The 25,368-nt window shown below is 35.2% G+C and overlaps 1 protein-coding gene across 10 annotated transcripts in view; it reads left to right on the plus strand.

The window, feature by feature from the left end:
- The first annotated feature begins 3,785 nt into the window (after window positions 1-3,785).
- The window catches only part of rut (adenylate cyclase rutabaga), a 318,097-nt gene continuing 296,514 nt past the window's right edge, over window positions 3,786-25,368 (plus strand). For 9 of the 10 annotated variants that reach the window (XM_073972869.1, XM_073972871.1, XM_073972873.1 and 6 more), the window contains exon 1: window positions 3,790-3,905. The gene's annotated coding sequence lies outside the window, so the exon portion shown is untranslated. Of the gene's footprint in view, window positions 3,906-25,368 lie in introns of all 10 variants that reach the window. The other variant, XM_073972872.1, reaches the window with a different exon arrangement.

Raw genomic sequence — 25,368 nt, forward strand, 5'->3', positions numbered from 1 at the left:
AGGTTTCTATATATATGTAGATATATATCTGAACCGATCAGAGCCAAATTTTCAGTACCTGATTCTAACCTGAACAGGATTTACCATATCAAATTTTAAGGCGATCGGATGCAAATTGTGACCTTTGTGGGGCTTAAAAATAAAATCGGATTAAATCGGATGAAACATATACATGAAAACTATATCTATATCTGAACCGATTCTTACCAAATTTTGCAGAAGTACTTTTATGCCCATTAAAAACATTGGAACGAAATTTGGTAGCTCTAGCTGCTTCCAGTGACTTGTTGCCTCAAAAACCTGTCATTGGGCCCAATGTGCATAGTATGATGTCCGAATATCCTTTGTGTTATTAATAATTTATTTCACTTCTTATTTTATTTAATACCTATATGCAAAAAATAGTTTATTAGTACATTAGCATGGACATCAACCACATGTAAAAGCCGAATGTACTAAAAAATACAATTTACTAAGAAGAGAGTGAATGCTACCTAACGAGCACAATTGGGAAGAATTTGTGCTCTCTGTGTACGTTAAGGAATTGTTGCGTATCTTTTGAATACACAACGGCAATGCAGTTAATACCATGGAGAACTGTATTAATAAGCGATGTCAGAGTGCTTTTTGATATGATGACCATGAGTACATAGACAATTTTTTTGTTTAGATAAAAAGAAAAATGAATGGCTTTGATGCCGCTTCAATGGTTGTGTTTCTGACAAGAAGCGTAGCACAGTGGCGCCATTTGAGTTGTGAATAAGATAACACTGTGAAACATTATTACGATAATTGTGTGCAAGCAACTTTTACTGAGCATTTTACGAGAGTACAAATAAAAAACGTTATACCTATTATATCATCCACCATGAAATACGTGCACAGTGGCTAATTTTACGAAAAACCTGGCGTAACCTCTAAAAATGAATGGATTTTGACCTAACCCTGGGTTCCTATGTTTTTCGGGTCGCTGGTTTCCTTCTCCATAAAATGTTACTATAGCTCCTAGAATACATCAGAACTCTATAACTTACCTAAACTTTAGAAATATGTAAAAATTATAAACAGCTTTAGGGTTAAAGTCGTACTTAATCTGATTTTATGCTAATTTGTCCCACAAAATAATATTTGAGAAGGATGATGTCAAAGACAAAAATGTTTTCCACTAAATTTCATTTTAAGTTGCCAAAGAAATGAAAGCTTTCTTTGCGTTACGTATCAAGGAAATATTGATTCAGGGCCTGTTTATGTATGTCGATAAGAAAATGAATGCGTAAGAAAAACTTCCAAATTTGAGTGTGTTTTTCATTTTTTTTTGTTTTGAAGCAAAAGCAAAGGAAATAATATTTCCAAAACTATAGTTTGGGTGTGTTTCATGCGCACACATTTTTGTTTCGAAATACATAAACCTGGGGTCAATTTTACTAAAAACCCAAGAAACTAAAATAGGAATCAAACTTCTTCCAATTCTACAGTTTTGGAAATATTTGAGTTAAAATTGCTTGGAATCGTTGCACTTTGGGAATATGGTGTCATTGACAACTTTATTGTCAAGTATGCGAGGAATATCTTTCTTAGAAAACACCTGGAATCGGATGGAACGAAGACCTATGTCAACCATTTTTAGTGAAGAATTTTTTTTGACTACTTTAACATTAAATTCCAAATTACAGCAAATTCAGACAAATAATGTAAATAAAATCCTCAAAATAACTGAAATTAGGTGGTATCGTACTATGGGGTCTATACCGAAATATAGACATATGTTCAAGATTTTTGGTACATAAGTTTCTTGACCACTAGGAATCGTAAATGCCAATTTATAGCTAATTCGTATAGAAAATGTGACTAAAAACGTAATAATACCCGATACCGAGCGGTACCGTTTTATGGGGGCTACCTAAAAGTGGACCAATATAGCCCATCTTCGAAATGTGTGAAATGTCTGCAAACAAAATACGCATCTTTCCAAATTTCAGCGTCCTATTTCAGTTTTTCTGTATGTTAAATTAATTATCACAGACGAACGGAATTTTACCATTATTTCAATGCGTTACAAACGGAAAAACCAACTTAATATACCCTCTATACTATGGTGGTGAGTATAAAACTAAAAATCGATTGCTACTGTTATATAGGACTATACCAAAATGCGAATCTATGTCCACAATTTTTTCAAAAGTTAGGTGACCATTGGAAAACATAAATGACAAATTAAAATATTTTAGCTACATTTGAGATTTTTAGTGGTCACAAAACTGCTCCAACCATATCATTGAGCTAATATGAATCGGGGTGAAGTCATTGATATGAGGTAAGTCTCCCTTGTCCCATCTGGGATGTTTGTGGAACAATTATATTATATATTGGGTCAACAACATATCGAGGGAAGAACGTGGTGTTTTGTCTAATTTCAGGATGGATACTGGAATTATGTTCCATAGTACATTTATATTATTCATCCAATAAACTCATTCCATTTGCAGTACTAACGTGGTGAATTTTCAATGTGTTTGTTCTTCATTTGGCGACATGGCGATTTTTGTCGGTTTACAGAATAGTTGGCGATTTTGTTGGCTAATTGTAAGAAATGTTCTCTTTTTTATACCCTCCACCATAATATGGAGGGTATATTAAGTTTGTCATTCCGTTTGTAACTCATTGCAATAATCATTTGCGACCCTATAAAGTACATATATATATATATTTTTGATCAGCGTAAAATTCTAAGTCGATTAAAAGCTGTCCGACCGTCTGTCTGTCCGTCTGTCCGTCTGAAAGGCTGAAATTTGTTTTTGGTCTGAACTTAGATCAAGTTAGAAGATGGGCTAATTCGGCCCACTTTTCGGTATAGTCCCCATATAACGGTACCGCTCGATTACAGATATTTTTACGTTTTTAGACACATTTTCAGACCAATCTACGGTTTGGTACAGTCCCCATATAGCGATACCGCCCGATTTCAGCTATTGTGACGTTTTTAGCTAAATTTTTAGACCGAATTAGCTATAATTTGACATTAAGGGTTCCCAGTGACCAAGAAACTTCTCCACCAGAAATTATAGACATAGGTCCACCTTTTCTTATAGCGCCCATATAACGGTACCGCCCGATTTCAGGTATTTTTACGGCAGCATTTTCTGGTCGAATTAGCTATAATTTTGCATTTAGGGTTTCGGGTGGTCAAGTAACTTCTCCACCTAAAATTGAGAGCATAGGTACGTTCGCAACAGAAAGAAAACTAATAATTCCATATTAGCTCAGAGTATTTAGGTAGGAAAAAATCTGACAGCCCTGGTACCAAATGTTGTATGGCCTTCTGCTCAATCCTTCACGAAGAACCCTTCCGATATGGGATTACGGGATTCCATGTTTATGTGGTGTACATAAAATACACCTCTTTACATTATTGGTCTCCATGGCTTGGCGATTGGCAAATGTAAACAAAGTCTTGGAAATTTATGAGAATGCTGAGCATAGAATTGAGAAAAGCAATCAGAAAATGCACTGTTGCTGACAGCTGCTATTGTTGTTGCTCTTCTCTAATGGGCATGAGCACACAAATGGGCATGAGCACACAAATACCCAAGCAAACGGAAGACACACAGATACTCCCAACGAATGTCTTTCTGTTAGTAAATGGTTCGAATGGATACGTAAGTATTTAACAAATTAGTAGCACGTACTATGAGATACTTTAGTACAAGGAGAGGCAGAGAGAATTACTAAAAGAGAGTGAGAGAAAGACCAGAGCTATCTTATTAGACATCAAGTTTGAACAATTTATTCCAGTCTTCGATGAGTATTCAAAGCGAACGGTTATAAAATAACATTAAAAACGGCGAAATATAAACCAAAAATTTTTTGAAAAAAATCCAAAAAACAACAAAAAGTGATTACAAATGGTAATGAGAAGAAAAATCTACATTTTTTAGAAAAACAAAAAAAAAAAAAAAATTAAAAATCAAGATATGAGAAAAAATATTTTGGAGATAATGTTTTTTGTTGTTGGTCTAATTATTTGCGACGGTTTAAAATCTGTTGGTTAAAATGTATTTTAAATGGCAGTGTGGCAAGTTTAAACCATGTTAATTAAAAGGCGATTTTTTGATAACCAGAATTTAAATTGAATAAAAATAAAGTGTTTAAGAAAGAGAATGTCGTTTACATTTGTTTGAGTGCATGTGTGAGTGTCACTTTGTTTGATATTGAAATTGGAGTGGTGCACCAGCTAAATATTTGCCTGGAATTGGAAAAAAGTTTCGCACTGGTGTGAGTGCAACAATTTGTGGAAAATGTGAAATAAATTACCTAGCCATTATCCGGAACAACAACAAAAATGGTGTGGAAGATAGAAGAAGAAAAAGTACTTGAAGAAGTGCAGTGTAAAAACACCACAGATGATGATGGTGATGATGAAGTAATTGAGGAAAACGAAGCAGGCAAAACCCAATGACAAAGAACATTCATTACAAACCTTTGAAAAGCGAAGATGATAAAGAACAAATGACAGTGGAATAAAACAACAACAACACAAGGATTTTGTTGTTCTTGAAAATTTTGTTTTTTTGTTTGTTTTAACATTTCAATGGCTCAAAAATCAATATTTGCGTAACCAACAACAAATAAACAGCAACAAAAGCAAAGTTGCTACAACAACATTGGAAAAACAGGAAAAAAATAAAAGAAAAACAAACTAAAGACAATAACTAAAAAGAAGAAGAGGAAAAGAAAGGTTTTTAACAACATTATTCAAGGGCTTTCTATAGCCCAGACAAGTGGAAATTGCATGGGATATTTTTTCAAGAGATAGTAGACCCCAACCAAATTAAGGGGTTTTAAAGTTTTAAGGATATGAAATGAAAGTTTAATAAAATTTTTAAATAATAACTTAATCCACAAAGGAGTGAGTGCCAAACAATGATTCAACTATCCTTGAAGAGAAAAAACTACATTTCCAAAAAATACTTATTAGATAATCGCTGAGAGTCTACCTCCTTGAACCCCATTTTTCGGAAATGAATGTTTCATTTACCATTTAGGATTATGTAAAACAATATTTTTTGTTGCCATTCGGAAATAAAACAAAAAACATGCCTCTACTTTTGGTTCTCTTGAAAGTCTTTAACTAAATTAGTGCTGGGAATTTATGGTAAAATGAATTCACAGCCTAAAAACAAACTTCCCAGCCGAAAATAGTGGAAAACGCAAAAAACATGCTTTGCGTCAGCCTTTGTTGTTGTTTGTGTTAATTTTTTGTTTCTCCCAAAAACCTTTTGAGAATCCTACTTTGGTTGTGAATGGCAGGGTTGGGAATTTAAAAATTTTCTAGTGATTCATGGCTGGGCCTAATGAGGGTGAAAGGTAGATACCAGATCGATTCGTAGATGTGGGGAAAGTTGCAATTAAGACAAGTAAGAACGGCGTTCTTAACTTTCGTTTATGAAGAAGACTAAATACCAAATTTCAACAAGTACAGTAAAACAACGTGGCTAACCTTTAAGATACTGAAATTCGGGGGTAGCGTTCCATGGGGGCTATATCAAAACGTCAATCTATACCTACAAATTTCTGGCGGAAAGTTTTTAGACTCAAAGAAGACTAAATACCAAATTTCCGATATTTTGGTAAGATAATGCGGCTAAAACCTTCAAAATACCGAAAATCGGGAGGTACGCTTCTATGGCGGATATAGGAAGATGTAGACCTATATTGATAATTCACTTCTGGAATATTTTATAACCACATGGAAGACTAAATAACAAATTTCAGTCATTTCGGTGGGTAATTGAGGCCACAACCTTCAAAATACCAAAAATCGGGAGGTACCGTTCTATGGGGGCTATATGAAGGCGTGGATCAATACCGACAAATTTCTGGTGGATAGTTTTATACATCCAACGAAGTCTTAGTACCAAATTCCAGCCATTTCGGTGTGATAATGGGACTAAAACCTTCAAAATACCGAAAATCGGGTGGTACCGTTCTATTGGGGCTATATCAAAACGTATACCGATATAGACCATTTGCAATACCAAACATCCTAGGAGTACTAGAAACGTCTATACCAAATTACAAAGCTCCATCATAAAAATTGCGAACAGGATCTTGATTTCAACAGACGGACGGACGGACATGGTTACATCGACTTAGAATTTTACCCTGATCACGAATATATGAATATACTTTATGGGGTCCCCGATAAAGATATCAGACAGATTAACAAAATTAATAAAGAGCAGGACAACAAAATTCGTTAGGTGGAGTTTGTTTGTACAAATACTCACACCACTCAGTGGTCGATTTGTATTGAATTAGGGGTTAATAAAAACAAGTAAAAAATTTTTAAGTTCGGCCGGTCCGAGCTTTTTATATCCTCCGCCATAAAATATGCTGAACTAACATTGAATAATTTGTTCCGTGGAGAAGTGGATTGAGTATAGGAAATCTCAAAACATGTAGCTAAACCCCTCAATATACCTTAAATTGAGAGGTACCGTTTTATCGGGACCACTTAGAACCTCAAGTGTCAAATTACCGCTAGTTCGGTCAAAAAATAGCTAAGATACCGTTATACCAAAATGTGGACCTATCTTGATAATTTTTAGTGGAGAAGTTTTTCGGTCATTGGGAGCCTCAAATGTAAAATATCAGCTAACTCGGTCAGAAAATGTAGCTAAAAAGCCACAAAATACCTTAAATGGGGGAGATACCGTTATATGGAGACTATACTATGGAGAAGTTTTTTGGTCATTGCAAACCTCAAATACTTTAAATAAATAAACAATAAACAAAATACTTTAAATCGGGAGGTACCGTTATATGGGGCTTATACGAAAACGTGGACCTATCTTCACCACTTTGATTGCGGAAAATTCGTTTGAAACTCCAAGCGCCAAATTGGAGTCAATTTGGGCGGAAAATGTAGCTAAAATCCCCAAAATACCTTAAATTGGGTGATACCATTATATGGGGGCTATACCAAAAAGTGGATCTATTTTAATTACTGCGGACGCTATAGTGATTACAGCAGACGGACATGGCTAGATGGTTTTAGAATTTTATCATCAAGAATATATGTACTTTATATGGTCAAAGCCTTGGCCTTCCAGTTCTGCGTGTACCACCACGCACGGCCCGTATTTCTACCAGGGTTTCGGAGTCGGAGCCTACGAGTCGGAGTCGAGTCGACTCCGACTCCGGGCAAAATTCTTTCTACGTTATAGAAATATAACATTAAATTCGGCACACCAAAATTTTTTCCAAAATCATTATTTATTTTAAAAAAAAGCGATAAGAAAACATGCATATATACAAGGGGTATATGTTAGAGGACAATTCACAGAATGTATACTATCCTCTGAACTCTAGTCAATTCATTTCTATTTTGTTGGTCCAATCGATCCTTTCAATGTTTGCAAACAAAAGTAAAGTTTTGATTGACTCCCAAAAATGATTGAAAAATAGCTTTATATCTCTGTTTGAGGATATTGTTTCATCATTTTGGGATGACACGTTTTCAGTTGAATAGAATGAGCAGTATTTCTGTCGAATATTTTGTCCTTCTAGCTCAATTCCTTCCATATCCTTTTTGTTCTTGAACAGAAAAAGTAACACAAGGTGAAATTTTGTACAAAATTGTATTTGAAATTTGTACGCTGAATTTTAGTTTAAGGGGTGATCCCCACTTGTAAATTTCAGAAAAAATAAAAAGTATAAATGTGGTCAAATTTTCAAGTCGATCGGAACAATATTGCCATAGATATGAGCGTTGGGAGGGAAACATTTATTGTATTTTCTATCCAGCATATAAACTTCAAATGTGTTTTTCTCGAAATGACATTTAGAAATCGGCCACAAAAATATGTATGTGACAATCAGTTTGTTAAGCGGCCCATACACTATCAAATTGGCTTGTCCAGCCGATGAACCCCTTACGTACGTGTGTGCTTGATAAGTGTGTAGCAAAGCATACAATCAATCTTCAATCTGCAATCGAAATCTTTAAATTTTCCTCTAAAAATTAATGAACTTAAATTTTTTTTATTTCTTCACAAACACAATGTTCTTTTTTCCCGAATTCCCTTTTGACAATTTGAAAATAAACCATGTTCATCGGATTGACTGAGTTTAATTTTGAAAATCAAAACTATTTTGATTTTTCTCAATCCATAAAATTCACACACACACATTCTCATATTTTAAAAAATTTACACATACTTCTACAAATGTTGACATCAAATTTTGATAGTGCATGGTTCGCTTTAGTTTTCGAGCTAGAGTTGGCACCGCAAAACAGTTTAATGAAAACAGGGTTTCGTAGACGACCATTTGCCACAAAACTTCGTAATATTTTTCTCTTTCAGATGAAGAAAAAAATCTATCAGAAAATTTTCGTAGTTTTCTCGGAAAAACTCTTTAAAAATGGCTTTTATTTGGCTTTACAACTGGAGGTCTCTTTTTATGGCTAAGCACATTGGCTTACATTCAGTTTAAAACTTGGCCATGAATTGCTTATAATTTTTATCGCATGTATTCCTTATGAATTTTATTGCCCCTTCATTTTCACATATTTACAAAAAAAAAAAAAAAAACCGTAAAACCGGCGAAAACTTCCTAAGGTGTATTTTGTTGCTATTTCAATGTAAGATTCAGCAGAAACAATACACGCATGTTGATATCGACGCCTCCAAACAATAGTATGCTAAGTCGACTTAGCATGTTTTCACGTTCTTTACATTTTTATATTTAACGTCCTTTAACTTAAATTCTGTCAAATTTTGGTAATGATCGGACAATCCGAACAGAAGTTATAAACAAATAATTTACTTAGCATAGTACTGAAGGTCAAAGAAATTTCCAAACTTTTAGAGCTTGTCCTGCAAAACTCGCTTTTCAGAATTAGCAAACTATTATTTGGAGGTGTCGAACGTCCTTTAACTTAAATTCTGTCTAATTTTGGTAATGATCGGTCAATCCGAACAGAAGTTATAAACAAATATTGACTTAGCATAGTACTGAAGTTCAAAAAAATTTCCAAACTTTGAGAGCTTCTCCTGCAAAACTCACTTTTTAGACTTAGCATACTATTATTTGGAGGTGTCGATATGAAGTTGAGTATTATATTCGAACGAATGTCCTATCTAAAGAAGATGTAAGGAAAAACTAACAGATTAGCCTATATAGGCCAGAATATAGGAAAAAGTTAAAAAATTGTGCACATTTTATTCATTTTAGTGGTATAGGAATTCACTCTCGGAGTCGACCCGAAGTCGGAGTTGGAGCCGGAGTCGTGAAAAAAACTGGTCTGGAGTCGGAGTCGTGCCAAAAATACCTCGACTCCGAAACCCCGATTTATACGCCTTTTAGCGGGTTCACCATCGCTCATTTTTATGACATGGGAGCAAGAGTGCTTTGATTAAGTATTTGAGCCATTTGAGTGGAATTTACTATGGCTTTCTGTTGTGGTTGCAACTTGCGTGTTGTGTTGGTACTTTATTTGTTACTTTTAATCGGGTACGTAGCTTTGCTGCAACAAGGTGATGGTCCGAGTCTATGTTTGCTCCTCGGAACGATTGTAGATCCATCACGCTCGATGAATGTCTTCCGTCTATCTGTTTTTACATCCGGTGACAGCCAGGTGATCTTATAAATGTCGAGATGTTTCTACGATATCGCGCGTACCATTTTAGCTAATATTTTCGAACTCTTGTAGGGGTGGTACCGGAAACGAGCACCACCTTCGAATTTCTTCTAATATTCGAAGAAATATTACGATATCCAAAGTGTGGACGAACGCAGTATTCGGTTTGAAGTATGGATTTGCCCCTGAAAAAACTATCGTAATTGAGGTAGGGAATGCAAGGTGCTTAAAAGAAATAAAAGTGAGTCGAGAGCAGGAAAAATTGTGTGGGAGGTTCCTGAAGGAGTGGACAAATATAGTCCATATTCGAACCTGATCTATATCTGGTAGACATATTACAACGTGTAAAGTAAGTTTGCACAAAATATTACGAAGGTCACATTTTGGACAGAATCAGCAGATTCGTTCGAGAGCTATCGTGCGCTGCAACCACTATACACGGTGTTATAGGGTTTTTTTGCACATTTTCTCAGTAAGTATGGATTTCCCCTGATGAAAATTGTACCGTCGTATGGGGGCAGTGAATACAAGTTGCTACAACAAAAAACGCAGCGCCTCAAGAACTGGTCCTAAACTAAACTTCTCCAAAATTTGGAACCTCGTCTAAGTCCAGTAGAAATTTCACGATGTGCAAAGTTTGGACCAAATCGGTTACTCCCTTCAAGAGCACAAATTTTCCGAACATTTTCAAACTTTTGTGGTGGAGGTTCCGGAAGGAGTGGACCGATGTAACCCATGTTCGAACTTAAACTAAGTTTGGACGAAATATTGCGAAAACCAAATTTTGGACCGAATCGGTTGATCCGTTCGAGAGTTATCGTGCGCTCCAGCCAGCCAGACAGTCGGACGGACATGGCTAAATCAACTCAAAATTGTCTGAAACACATTTCGTCCAAACATACTTGGGGTTTAAAACCATTATTTCGATGAGGCACATTTTGCCCGTATGAAAGTGTATATACCCTCGTTATTCGAATACCACTACCAAATAGGTCTTAAATGTTTTGTAATTAATCATAGTTTAATACGGAAACATTTCCAAGCCCACTGTGAAATTCTTTTTTTCTAGTACCGTTAGTCAAAGAAAGATCTAAAAATGTACCGGAATGTTTTGCGGATTAGCAGCATTAATGTAGCAAAAAATAAAGGATATTAAAAAACACTTCTTACAAAAGTGTCCGATTTCACTCAGAAATGCCCATATATATACTCTCGTTAACCTAAAGGCTGAGGCTATAAATACTCATAACGCTTTTTCGGTTTGATAATGTGAATTTAAAAATTTCCAAAACCGCGAAGTACCGTTTTGTGAGGGTTATATCAAAACGTGAACCTATGTATGTATACCCGCAATTCTATTCAATAATTTTGTATACACCCAACAAAGACTACAGACTAAATTTTAGCCATTTCGGTGGAATAGTAAGGCGAAAACCTTGAGAATACACGAAATCGGGCGGTACCGTTCTTTGGGCAGCTATATCAAAACGTGGACCGATATAGCACATTTTCAATACCAAACATCCTAAGAGTAATATAAACTTCAGTATTACTAAAAATTTGATTACCCACATTTCCCATCCCTGGCCCTTAGGTATGCATGTGCGTGCGAATGTGTAGTAGGTATGCCGTATATATTTTTAATTTCCTTTTTCCTCTGTTCTTCTTCTAATCCCTTGATTTGCTTTTCTTCCTTTTTTGTTTTACTTGTGATGGCTGGTAGTCGTCAGTCTTCCCAAAACCTTCTCATGTGATTTTTTCGGATATACTTATGTACATGTACTGTATGTGTGTCTGTCCCGAAAAAAGCGCAACAAAAAACTTTTTTTGATTCCTTTTGCTCCCAAATGACCAAACTTGTGTGTTTGTATTTCTGCTGTCATCTTCGTTTTTTCCCCTGTTGTTGTTTTATTATTGTTGTAGTACGAACACGCGAATTGTAACAATGTGACGTTTGTTCACAACCATCTGTTATTTTTACTTGGAAACACGAATTCAACACGACGTGAGGGAAAACGAAAAACAACAAAAATGCCAGACAAAATAGTTGTATGTCGAAATGTTATGTTGCCAAAAAACGAGACAGAGAAAATAAAAGAAGAAATTGAAACAAATCTAAAAAACAGACACTCCTACAAATCGAAAAGTGAATACTATATTCATGTTAAAGGTATTGTCGAATTAAATGAACAGTGTTTAGAATTGGGCGTGGTTATTTTAATTTTGTTAAAGGTTTTGCAATGAATCCTTAACCCTTTTATTTACCAAATGGCTAAAAGGTTTTCTAAAAATATACTTACATATGGGAGTTGGAAATTTTATGGGTAGGTCTTACAATACACGGTGTGCCTTAACCAAATTTAAATGGAAGGTGCTTACACCTGGGAAGTTTTTGCAGATTCTGAAACTACAATGCTCATAGATGAGAAATATCAAGAAACAAAAAAATCGCCGGAGGGGTTTTCAAATAAATCGCGATTTAAGTTCACATTTTTAGGGGTTCTTTAGGTTTTCATGGTTTTGTTTGGAAACCGCGAGTCTTATGTAAATGGGCCTAAGGAGAATGTTGTAGCTGTGAAAATTCTCCACAAGATTGGCCTTTATGATATATTCATAGGTTTTACCGTTTTTGAGATAAAGAAGTTCAAATTGAGACAATGCACTGACTGTATCGCCTCCTTATAAAACAATGTCATTACTGCAATTGCCCAAATTAAACTTATATATCTGGAAAATGGTACAACCTAGGAAATACCAATGTTGTAGAGAATTTTCACAGCTTCAACATTTTCTTTAGTCCCATTTTGATATGACCTGCGGTTTCCAAGCAAAATCTTAAAGACTTAAGATAAAAAAAAAATATTTCAAAAATGGTGAGATAAACCTAAAAAAACCCTAAAATTGTGAATTTTGATCGCGATTTATTTAAAAATCCCTCCGGCGATTTTTTCTGTCTTTTTTATTTTTCTTAGCTATGAACATTACTCTTTCAGAATCCGCAAAATCTTCCCATGTGTAAGCGGTTTTCAGCAAAAGTTAGTTAAGGCGCACTGAGCATGATATTGTTTTATAAGGAGGCGATACAGTCAGTGCATTGTCTCAATTTTAACTTCTATATCTCAAAAACGGTAAAACCTATGAAAATATCATAAAGGTCAGTCTTGTGGACAATTTTCATAGCTACAACATTTTCCTTAGGCCCATTTATATAGGACTCGCGGTTTCCAAGCAAAATCGTGAAAACCTAAAGAACCCCTAAATATGTGAGCTTAAATCGCGATTTATTTGAAAATCCCTCCGGCGATTTTTTTGTTTTTTGGTATTTCTCATCTATGAGCATTGTAGTTTCAGAATATGCAAAAACTTCCCAGGTGTAAGCACCTTCCATTTAAAATTAGTTAAGGCTCACCGTGAATACTTTTGTTCCTGTAAAAATAATGCTCAGGTTTTCCGATTCTCTCTGACTCTGCTGAATTTACTATTTGCAATACCTCGTTGATAATAGGGAACGTTTTCCCTACCTTCCGAATAGTATTTGCATTGATTTTGCAAACTCAAACTCAAAAGTGTCATAAAATCATTGGATCGGAACAAAGTAAACTACGGTACTTTGTTATAAATGCTGTTTTCTGATACCAATTGCAGATTAGAATTACAAACATTTTTTAAGGAGACGGTGATTCTAGAAGTGCATTCATAACCAAAATATGAGCGAATTCATATTAAAAAAATAACATCAACAAATTATCTGCAATATATACTAGGTTAAAGGTACATTATTTTCTATCATAAAAATTGTTACAAACTGGAATCAAAACAAAGAACAATAGATTCTTTGTTATCTAAAGAATTTAAATAAAATAAATAATAAGAAAGTTTATTCACACAAGAGAGTCTGATTCTAAATACATATGTATGTATGTATACATATTATATATAGCAATTTATTTAATAAACAGCGTGTCTGTCTCAAAACCGCAATAAAATATTTTATTTAAACACATTTACATTAAAAATATTATTTCTAATTTCAGTAAATTGATCAATAATAATCCATATGAAGTACATACATATGTAAATATAATTTACAATTTGTATTTCTTAGGGTGCACAGAGGTTCAAAATCTTTCGAACGGATAGAAATATTTTCATAAATATCTTTCAGCTTTCTGATGCATTTAATGCATTCAAATTCGGACTAGTAGTCGCAGAGGAATTCAAGGTGAAAGTTAAAATATTTATTTTTTTTCATGTTTTGCATCAAAATATAAGTTTTTATGAGAACTCATATATTTAAAAAATTATGTATCGTTTTTTGATGAAAAGTGAAATTTTCAAAATTTTGAGTTACTACTCTTTTGTTGAACAGGTGCGATATAATAATTTATATGGGAGACATTTAAAAAAGTGTTAAACTGACTTTTCGTGACTGATACAAAAATATATGTATGTATATGAACCAAAAGAGGACACTCTCAGGCAGAAAACGAAACTTTGTTCCATGCAGTTCCCTAAAAGTTCTAGTCCACTAAATTTGGAATTTCATTAAAATTTAGTACCTGAGAAAAAATAAAATAGCTCAACTTCTTGTAAACGATACGGTAATTTATTGAAGCTGTTCCTAAAGGCAACAATACTACCCACCAAAAAAAAAAAACAAGTAAAAACGGCCGGGACGAACTTGTTGTACCCTCCACCACGAGTTGTATTGAAGTAAAATTGAACAATTAGTTTCGTTTTGAAGATGACTTAAGTCCAAATTACCGAAATTCGGGACGTGTCGTTCTATGGGAGGCTATATTAAAACGTCGTTCTATACCGACAAATTTCAAACGGAAAGTTTTAAGACACACAGAAGACTAAATAACAAATTTCCAATATATCGGTATCAAAATACCGAAAATCGGGAGGTATGATTCTATGTGGGATATAGGAAGATGGATCTATACTGATAAATCTTCTCTTTTATAACCCCATACCAAATACCAAATTTCAGTCATTTCAGAGGCTGTTTTTCGGTATTTTGAAGGTTAGTGGCCACAACATATCGAGAGGTACCGATCTAGGGAGCTATATGAAGGCGTGGACACATTTCTGGGAGTACGTTTTATACCACTAACGAAGACTTAATACCAAATTTCAGCCATTTCCGTGGAATATTGAAGCCATAACCTTAAAAATATCGAAAATCGGGAGGTACCGTTCTATGGTGGCAATATGAAGGCGTGGACCTATACCTAAAAATGTCAGGTGGATAGTTTTGTACCTTCAACGAAGACTAAATACCACATTTCAGCCATTTCGGTGGAATATTGATGCCACAACCTTCAATATACCGGAAATCCGGAGGTATGGGGGCTACATGAAAGCGTGGCAGGTACCGTTCATTGGGGGCTATATAAAGGCGTTGACCTATACCGATAAATTTCATATGAACAGTTTTATACCCCAAATCAATGACTAAATACCACATTTTTGCAATTTCGTTGGAACATTGATGCCACAATTGTGGCCACAACAAGGCGTGGACCTGTACCGACAAATTTCTGGGGGAAGGTTTTATACCCCCAACGAAGACCAAATATCAGCCATTTCGATTGAATATTGAGGCCACAACCTTCAAAATACCGAAAATCGGGAGGTATCGTTCTATGGAAGCTATGTGAAGGCGTGGACCTGTGCCGACAAATTTCTGGGGGAAAGTTTTAGTGACCCAACGAAGACTAAATACCAAATTTCAGCTATTTTGGTGTGATAATGAGGCTAAGACCTTCAAAATACCGAAAATCGGGTGATACCGTTTTATGTGGGCTTTATCAAAACGTGTACCGATATAGCCCATTTGCAATACCAAACATCCTAGGAGTAATAGAAACTTCTATACCAAATTACAAAGCTCTGTCTTAACAAGTAAGAACAGACTATAGTCGGACGGGGCCGACCATGTGATACCCTATACCACTATCCCTGTGCACTAGCTTTCCGGGCTAGCTTTTGATAAATGATAACTTTTATTTAAATGTATACACAAAAGTTTTGATCAATTTAACCCGCTAAATATTATCCGATCATACCGTTGACTTGCACGCTACTTCTTCATCTCAAACCAAAACTACGTTTAAAATTTCGCGCCGATCGGACTATTATTGCGACCTACAGAGCGGCTACAAAATCGAGCAAAAATTTTGTTTTTGGTCCATTTCATCCCTTTAACATTTCACGATCATCGCCAAAAACTAATCAGTTCTATTCTGGTCCAAACCCGACCTCCATACTAAATTTCGTGACAATCGGTCCATAATTGCGGCCTCTAGCTTGATTACAATTTTTAATGGACGGACAGACGGACGTACGGACACACATCGCTAAATCGCTTTATCTCGTCGAGATATGAAGTTTGGTATACCACATGAGGGGTCTACGACGAATATTTCGCGGCGTTACATGAATTTTTGGGAAAACAAACTTATTATACCCTTTTCCACATTGTGGTATAGGGTATAACAATTGCGAGCTGTATCTTGATTTCAACAGACGGACGGACGGACGAACAGACGGTCATGGTTATATCGATATAGAATTTCAAGAATATGTGTACTTTATATTGTCTCCGATGAATATTTCGAAATGTTACAAACGGAATGACACATTTAAGTATACCCTCCATATTATGGTGAAGGGTATAAAGACAATGAACACATTATATGCTACAGTTTCCGAGAAATAGCTATTTATTTCTGGGAAATTTGCTAAAACTACGTATTTTCCATAATTAGGAAATAGTTGTCGTTTTTAGGAGCACATCACGCCCACACCTTCCAATATTTTGACCTAATTTTTTGGATTCTTTGGATACTTTCAATATGTTTATCACCGTATCCCATGTGGAAATTGACAATCGGTGACGACAAAAATTTGGTTTTTAGCCAGGAAAATCGATTTCTGAATCCTGCCTCGGTTCTGAAAATATTTGTTATACCCTACACCACACTGTGGTAAGGGGTATTATGTCTTTGTGCATTTGTATATAATATACAAAAGGAAACGAGATAGACCCATTTATTGTCCAATTAAGCTGAAAATTGCGTAATATAATTTTTTTAGCCATAGGAATAACGCTATTACTATTGGGGAAATCGGTTCAGATTTGGATATAGCTCCCATATATATTTTTGCCCGATTTCACGTATTTGCTGCACCAAACACGCTATATATATTTGATTTCGATGAAATATGGAATGTGTGATAGAATTCGGTCTAAAAAGAAAATTCCAAAACTTGGAATAGCCCTTACATTAAATGTCAAATTATAGCTGAATCTATCTGAAAATGTAGTTAAAAACCTCAAAGTACCGGAAATTTGGGGATGGGGTGTATGGTTATATGGGGTATGTTCCAAAGCATGAACATATGTATGTCCACAATTATTCGTACATAAGTTTCTTGATAGTTAGAAACCCTAAATGACAAATAATAGCTAATTCTGTCAGAAATTTTCAAAACATGGGCTAAGGTCCACAATTTTTGGCAGGAACAATAAATATCAAATATCAAATAATATCAAATTGTAGCTAAGAACGTCAAAATACCGGAAATCGGGGGACTCCGTTATATGGGGGCTATACCAAAACGTTGACCGATATTGACTATCTTCGAATTTGACCTGCCTGCAAAAAAAAAAAAAAAACATTTTGCCATAGTTTCAGTTTGCTGAACTGAAATATTCTTTTATTGTTTTGCTAAAACAAAAATATATTTTGACATTAAGAGAAGATACCCGCTGGGCTTACTGGGCCGCCTGTTAATGGTATATGGGTTTTATGTGTTTTGCATTATTGTCCGAACTAACGGTAATTTGACATTTGTGGTTCCCTGTGGCCACAAAATTTCTCCACAAAAAATGTCAACATAGGTCCATGTTTTGATACAGACCTTATATAACGGTTCCTCCTGATTTTCGTTATTTTGAGGTTTTTAGCTAAAAATTTTAACCGAACCAGCTGTGATTTGCCATCTAAGGTCCCCGTGGTCACTAAACTTATCCACAAATAATTGTGAATGTAGGCCCATATTTTTGTATAACAGTACTTCCTGATTTTCTTTATTTTAAGGATTTTATCTACAAATTTAACCAAACTTACCGCAGTTTGCCATTTGAGGTTTCCAGCGGTCACAACATCTCTCCACTGAAATTTGTCAATACATGTCCATGTTTTGGTATAGTCCCAATATAACGGTACCTTCCTCTTATTGGTATTTCGACAATTTCAATTTCTTTTTACCGAACTACTTGTTATTTTACATTTGGGGTTTCCAGTAGTGACAAATCTACTCCACCAAAAATTGTCATGATAGGTCCATGTGTTGGTATAGCGGCGCCTCCTTCTTACCCAATTTTTAACGTTGTTACGAGTGAACAAGCGGCACATGTTAGCTCGCTACCTTTAACGGGTGTTAAAGGCAGCTCCCCAAGTGACACCACGGAAGGTGAGTGTTTACTTGAGATGAAAGAGGGACCAAGACTTAAATCAGCTTCTTTATTTATCCATATTATTTGAAAACAAGTAAAAAAGTATCAGTCGGCTTTGTCGACAGAGATTTTCTGTGGGTCATCGTATAACATAATATCGCTGTAAACAGGACCACAACGAACACCATCGTTATATATTTCCAAAGGATCTTCGAACAGACTTAAACTGCACTTAAACGCAAATCCTAAACTTTTGTGGGGGAGGTACGCTAAGGAGAGGACCGATATGGGCAATTTTAGAAGTTAATCTAAATTTGGACAAAGGATTAGGAGATCCAAAGTTTTGACCAAATTGGTTGCCCCGTTCAAGAGATATCGTGCATACCATTTTAGTGACATTTTTTAAATATTGGGGGGAAGTACCGGAAGTTGTGGACCGGTATTGCCCATCTTCGAACTGTAAATAATTTTGGACAAAATGTGACGAAGACCAAATTTCGCATCAAATCTATATATGATGTCCTGGGTTTTTTACACCTTTCGGGCTGTTTTCTCAAGATATATGGACTTGCCCCTGAAAAAAACTTTTACCGTTGTAATTAATGTAGCGAATGCAAGTTGCTTCAACAAAAATTTTTGAATGTTTGAACTTAAACTAAGTTTGGACAAAATATTACGAAGGCCAAATTTTGATCGAATTGGCAGATCCGTTCGAGAGTTCTCTTGCGCTCCAACCACTACACACGATGTCCTAGGGCATTTTGTTTTTTTAAACTTTCAGGCTATTTCTGGAAGTATGTACTTGCCCCTGATGAAAATTTTACCGTCGTAAGGGGTCAGAGAAAACATGTTGTTAAAACAAAAGTGAAAGCGATTCGAGAGTAGGTCCTAAACTGAATTTTCCGAAATGTTGTGTGTTGTACCCGATATAACCCCTCTTCGAACTTAATTTAAGTTTGGGCAAAATATTACGAAAGCCAAATTTTGGACCGAATCGGTTGATCCGTTCGAGATTTATAGTGCGCTCCAGCCAGACAGACGGACGAACATGGCTAAATCTACTCCAAATTGTCTGAAACGGATTTCGTCAAAACATACTTGGGGTCTAAGGCCATTATTTCGATGAGGCACATTTTGCCCTATGAAAGTGTATATACATACATACCCTCGTTAGCATAAATGCTGAGGTTATAAATATACCTTAAGCTAAAGCCTATACTGTAGCCTTAATAATTTGTTCTAATGTGAAAAAACGCCCTGATTGATTTATTTTAAAATTGTGGAGATAAAGTTAAATAAGTCTGTGCCATTTCTGACCTTTGTTTTTATCAATTCCACAATCAGGGGGTTTCTTTTTTTCTGCATATAACACCAGCCTCATTCAATCTCATCGACCATGAGATTATTTTGCGGTTATATTATTTTATTTTCTGTTGCCATTCTCACATTCTTGACATTTTGTTTGAGTTTTCATTATTTATTTCTCTCAATAAACCGTTGAAGAGGAGTTTGAAGTTTCATTTCCTTCCACTTGTAACATCAACGTCGTCCGTCGTCATCGTCATCAACACAAGATTGCTTCTTTGTGTCGCACCCTTTTTCCTTTCCATGGATTATTCAATACCCACAAAGTTGTTGTTGTTGTTGCTGCTGTTGAGATGTGTTGGGAGTGTGGAGTGTGTTTATACCACCTTCCATTACTTCGTCGGCCACTTGTAAGGTTATCAAGAAGTCTGGTTGGTGTTCAATGCTCAATGAGTTAGTACATACCTCTCACCTTCTGCCGCTCACTCTCCTACACTTCACACAAACGCACAAGAATGTTATCCGATGTCTCTTGACATTGTTTTCGGTTGAGATTTTTCGCTTTGTCCAAGACCACCAAGACCAAAAACAATAAGGAATCATTTTTCTTCCGTCCGTTATGGTCGGCATATTCGTTCGTGTTACGACGAAAAGTGTTTCATGGATAAAGATACAACTAAGCCAACAACCATGGATACAGTATTGATGGAAAATGTTATGGGTCTTGTTGGCTGGGTACATGAGGCCGATGAGCTGGCTGTTTGTTGCTGGATTTGGTACAGAGTGACAAGTGAATGTTGGAAAGGTTGGATTGTAACCGCACACAAATACAGACTAGGCAGACAAAAAGGTTTGACGAAAGCCGTTTGGTTTTGGGTATATGTATGTATGTGTGTGACTAAATTTTATCTGCTGTGGCAATGTTTATGTTGTTTGAATATGTTTGTTGTCATAAAAGAATTTACTTGTTGTTGTTTATTTATTATTTAGTATGCAATGCATATACATTTTTGTTTGTATGTATATATTGTTGTCTTTATGTTTACATACATACTTTCATTTGTTGTACCCTCTTTTGTCATAGTCAGCCAAACACACTCAGAAATTTACCAGAAAACATTGTCATCCGCCGCCGCATGTGGATGATACACGTTTTCATGTCGCGTGCGTTTTTTGGAGAAAAAAAAAGAATATTAACAACAAGAAAATAACAGCAGGCTGAAACCTTAAGAAGGGTCGTAAAAACTACATACATACATATCATTGATGAAGGGGTCCGCATAACAAGTTTAGTAGCCATAAAATTAGGTTATGTTCTTTTTTAGCAAGAATTTAAAAGATATTTTTTATGGTCTTGAAAGATTATTGGATGTTTTGAAATGTGTTGAAAGATTATTGAAAATATTACCAACAGTCGGGAGATAAGTTATTTAGTAGCGAAAAAGGAATGTTTGGTAAATTTAATTTGTCAAATATGTCTTTTGCCGAAGTGCAATGCCTTCTTACTGTCTTGAGAACCCAAAGAACCAAATCGCCAGGATTCTTTAAAAATGAAAAACACGTTTTAGGGTTAAAGTCGGACTTCATCTGAGTTTATTCAAAATTGTCCCACAAAACATAATTTTAGAGATATGTCGTCAAAAAAAAAAATATTCTTCGTCAAATATGGGTCACCAAAAAAATGAAATGTCTATTTACATTATACATATATCCTGAAAATATCAGTATCAATTTTTTTGATAAAACATGAAAAAATTTCGCAATTTTTATACCCTACACCACTATGTGTATGGTATTATAAGTTTGTTTTGTTAAAAAATGATCTAACACCGCGAAATATTCGTCGGAGACCCCCAATGTGGTATACCAATCTTCATATCTCGGCGAAATAAAGCGATTTGGAGATGTGTGTCCGTCCGTCCGTCTGTCCATTATAAATTGTAATCAAACTCCAGGCCGCAATAATGGGCCGATCATCACGAAATTTGGTATGGAGGTAGGTTTCACATCAGAATAGATCGCTATTTTAATTGGTGATGATCGTGAAATATTTAGCGGGAGAAATGGACCAAAAACATATTTTTTTATCGGATATTGAAGATACTCTGTAGGTCGCAATAATATTCAGATCGCCTCGAAATTTTAAATAAGGTAAGAGTATATGAAAAAGAAGAAGCTTGCAATTGGAGATGGCGATCAGATAATATTTAGAGGGTGAAATGGACAAAAAGTTTTGTGTGAAAATTGGGAAAATTTTTAATATACAGCTTATATATTTATTCCTGGAAGAGACATAACCTATACTTGTAAGAGGAACCTTTACCTTTCTATTGATGTCAATTGTGTTATTATTTTTAAATATTGTGAACTGTGGGTAGAATGTTCCTCCAAAATACACACGTGCATATATTAGACTGACCCAAAAAAGTAAAATTTTCTATTGAAATGCTCACCCTCCAATTTTTTCCACTGATCCGGAAAACTTAAATATGAACTTTTATGGCGATCGGTTAATGGGTGTCTCCAGTAATAAAGAAAAGATAACAAAGACATTTTTGGTAGATTTTTTATCCGAAAGAGCACATCCTAATCTAAATTTTGACTTGTTTATGTTGAAAAATTTCACATAGTTTTGTGGCAAATTGCGGTCTACTGAACCATATTTGTATACCCTCTACCCTTATATAGAGGGTATAATTAAATTTGTCATTCCGTTTGTAAGTTATCGAAATGTTCATCGGAGACTCTATAAAGTATATGGTAATATTCAAAAATGTTTTACAATCGTTGAAGTTGAGGTTCACCATTTTATAAGTCGCGAACTGTCAATATATTTTATATAATATGAATATATTTATATTAATTGAAGTGTTTTAGTCGGGGTCTCATAATATAGACCATAATAAATAAATTACGTGGAAGCTGTGTTGGTGGTAATATAAAAAAATGGGTAAAAATGTGTTGAAGTTAGCAAGTTTTTTTGTGTTTTTTCTTGATTTCTAGTCAAACCAGGGAAAATTCAGACCTGAGCTCAAAGAAAGAATTGAAGAATACCCCTTGGGCAACATGGTTCTAATGTATGACTTCTCGATATATACAGTGCATCCCCCTTAAATCGATGCTGAAATTTTGAAGTTTTGAAATTGGGATTTTTTGAATTTTTCTTATAATTGGAGGGCGCAACCAGATAATGACCAAAACTATTTATTGGATTGTAGAACTCGTGATTCGACGTCGTCTGATGTATATCTCATGAGTGTGCTCCGTACAGCTCCCTAGTAATAGGAGTCCAAAGTCGAATTTTTGGTGCGTAAATTTTCTTTAAAAACCTATTTTTTGGCTTCAAAATTTACAACTGTGACTCAGGTACCCTTGAACCCCGCGTGATTTTAGTTTTTTTCCGCGCCGGATTTAATGAGCCCTACCGCGATCGAATCCATCCACTAAAACCGCTGATATAGATATCCTGAAAATAGGAAAATAAGCAAAATTTTATTTTGACTAATCCGCATACTAAACCGCGAATTCCCTTAAATTTTTTTTACAAAAATGGAATCCTTTATACACGATTATAATATTTGTCAAAAAGGTGTGTTATACATTACAGAGATTCGGGAGTAGTATTCGTATTTAACCAAAAATAGAATCAGGTAGCACATCCGCGGTTCTTGACGAATCTGTATAAAAATTTTCTTATTGACGTATTTTCAACAGGGGGTCACTGAAATCGGATGCGCCTTATAATCATATGAACATCGCGTTATTTTTACCCACATGAAGCATTTTGGAGTAGTAAGATGCAACTGATGGCACACTTTGTTCGCTGAATGAAACATGGAAAAATGCAAACATATTGACAGAGATGCACTCGCTCTATGCGAAAAGCACATGCGCCTCAATTGATTTTAACTATTTCGCGCGTTATACGGTTTTTAACTTTTATGTTTTTTCTTTGATTATAATATCAATATCACTCTTTATTTCCTAATTCTATTACTTAGCACACTAAGCAAATATACTTTCACGATGATAAACTATTTTCCTTGAAGAGGTTTTAGCAAAATAATTCAGATTTTGTTTGGAAATTTAGCGAAATAGTAGAATAACTCCCAACAAATGTTCTCAAATTTTTCGTATTAAACCAAAAAAATTATTTTTGAAATAATGTTCCAACAATAAACTTTTGTCTTTTGTTGTAGCCGCAATAAGCAATTTAAAATCCTAATCTATAAAATTTTAGTCTCACATTTTTCTGGACATTGTCTAGATTCTGTACGTATTTTTAATTTATTTTTTAGAGATTTTTATGGACTCTGAGTTAGAATAAATAAAATTTACTCCACGATTCCTTCATTATTTTTTGATTTTCCGCGAAAATGAAAATAAATTTAGCAAATATTTAGGCGTCTACGGATAGATATTAAATGTTGTTACCGATTTCTATATACATTTTGGTATTACAACACAAAGGGAATTTTTAAATATTTTTTCTTTATAAGGGAATAAAACCGCCCATAAATTTCTGGCGCAGCATCCAATTTTGTGAACGCGAACAGATTTGGAACCACGATTTTTTTCTTAACCCATGTACCAAAAATCGTGAATGTGCTTGTAAAAAATTTTTTTAATTTTTTTTCGATGGAATTGTAAAGGAAATTTGAAATTTACCATATATGCTTGATCAGGGTAAAATTCTAAGTCGATATAACCATGTCCATCTGTCCTTCCGTCCGTCCGTCTGTTGAAATCAAGATACAGCTTGCAATTTTTTAGATAGAGCTTTGTAATTTGGTATAGGAGTTTTTGATTTAGCCCCATATAACTGTAACGCCCGATTTTCGGTATTTCGAAGGTCTTAGCTGAAATTTGTTACTTAGTCTTCGTTAGGGGTACTTTCCCTCAGAACTTTGCCGGTATGGGTTTACGCCTTTATACAGCCCCCATAAAACGTTATATCCAGATTTTCGGTATTTTGAAGGTTGTGGCCACAATAATCCATCGAAATGGCTGAAATTTGGTATTTAGTCTTCATTTCGGTTATAAAACTTCCATATGAAATTTGTCGGTATATGTCTACGTCTTCATATTGCCCCCATAGAACAGTATCTCCCGATTTTCGGTATTTTGAAGGTTTGGCCTCAATATTCCTCCTAAATGGCTGAAATTTGGTTTTAGGCTTCGTTGGGGGTATGAAACTTTTCCCTATAAATTTTTCGGTACCGGACCACGGCTTAATATCGCTCCCATAGAACGGTACATCCCGATTTTCGGTATTTTAAAGTTTGTGACCACAATAATGCATCGAAATGAATGAAATTTGGTATTTAGTCTTCATTGGGGGTATTCAACCAACTTTCCCCTTTAAATTTATCGGTATAGGTCCACGCCTTCATATAGCCCCACAGAAAGGTACAACTCAATTTTCGATATTTTGAATGCTGTGGCCTCAATATTCCACCAAACTTAATATTCCATAAAACTTCTCCCCAGAAATTTGTCCGTACATGTCTACGCCTTCATATAGCCCTCATAGAACGGTATCTTCCGATTTTCGGTATTGTGAAGGTTATGGCCACAATAAATCGAAATAGTCTTCGTTGGGCGTATTTAACTATCCCCTTTAAATTTGTCGGCATAGGTCCACGCTTTCATATAGCCCCCATAGAATATTACTTCCGGATTTCCGGTATTTTTAAGGTTGTGGCCTCAATATTCCACCGAAATGGCTGAAAACTTTACACCTAAAATTTTTAGGTACAGGTCCACGCTTTCATATTGCCCCCATAGAACGGTACCTCCCGGTTTTTTATATTTTAAAGGTTGTAGCTTCAATATTCCGCCGAAATGACTGAAATTTAGTATTTAGTCTTCGTTGTTGGTATAAAACTTTCCAGCAATGTGTCCGTACAGGTCTACGCAATCTTATAGACCCCATAGATCAGTACCTCCC

This window comes from Musca autumnalis, unplaced genomic scaffold (assembly GCF_047663935.1).
Source record: "Musca autumnalis isolate F117 unplaced genomic scaffold, ASM4766393v1 scaffold_3, whole genome shotgun sequence".
In the NCBI taxonomy this organism is placed as follows: Eukaryota; Metazoa; Arthropoda; class Insecta; order Diptera; family Muscidae; genus Musca; species Musca autumnalis.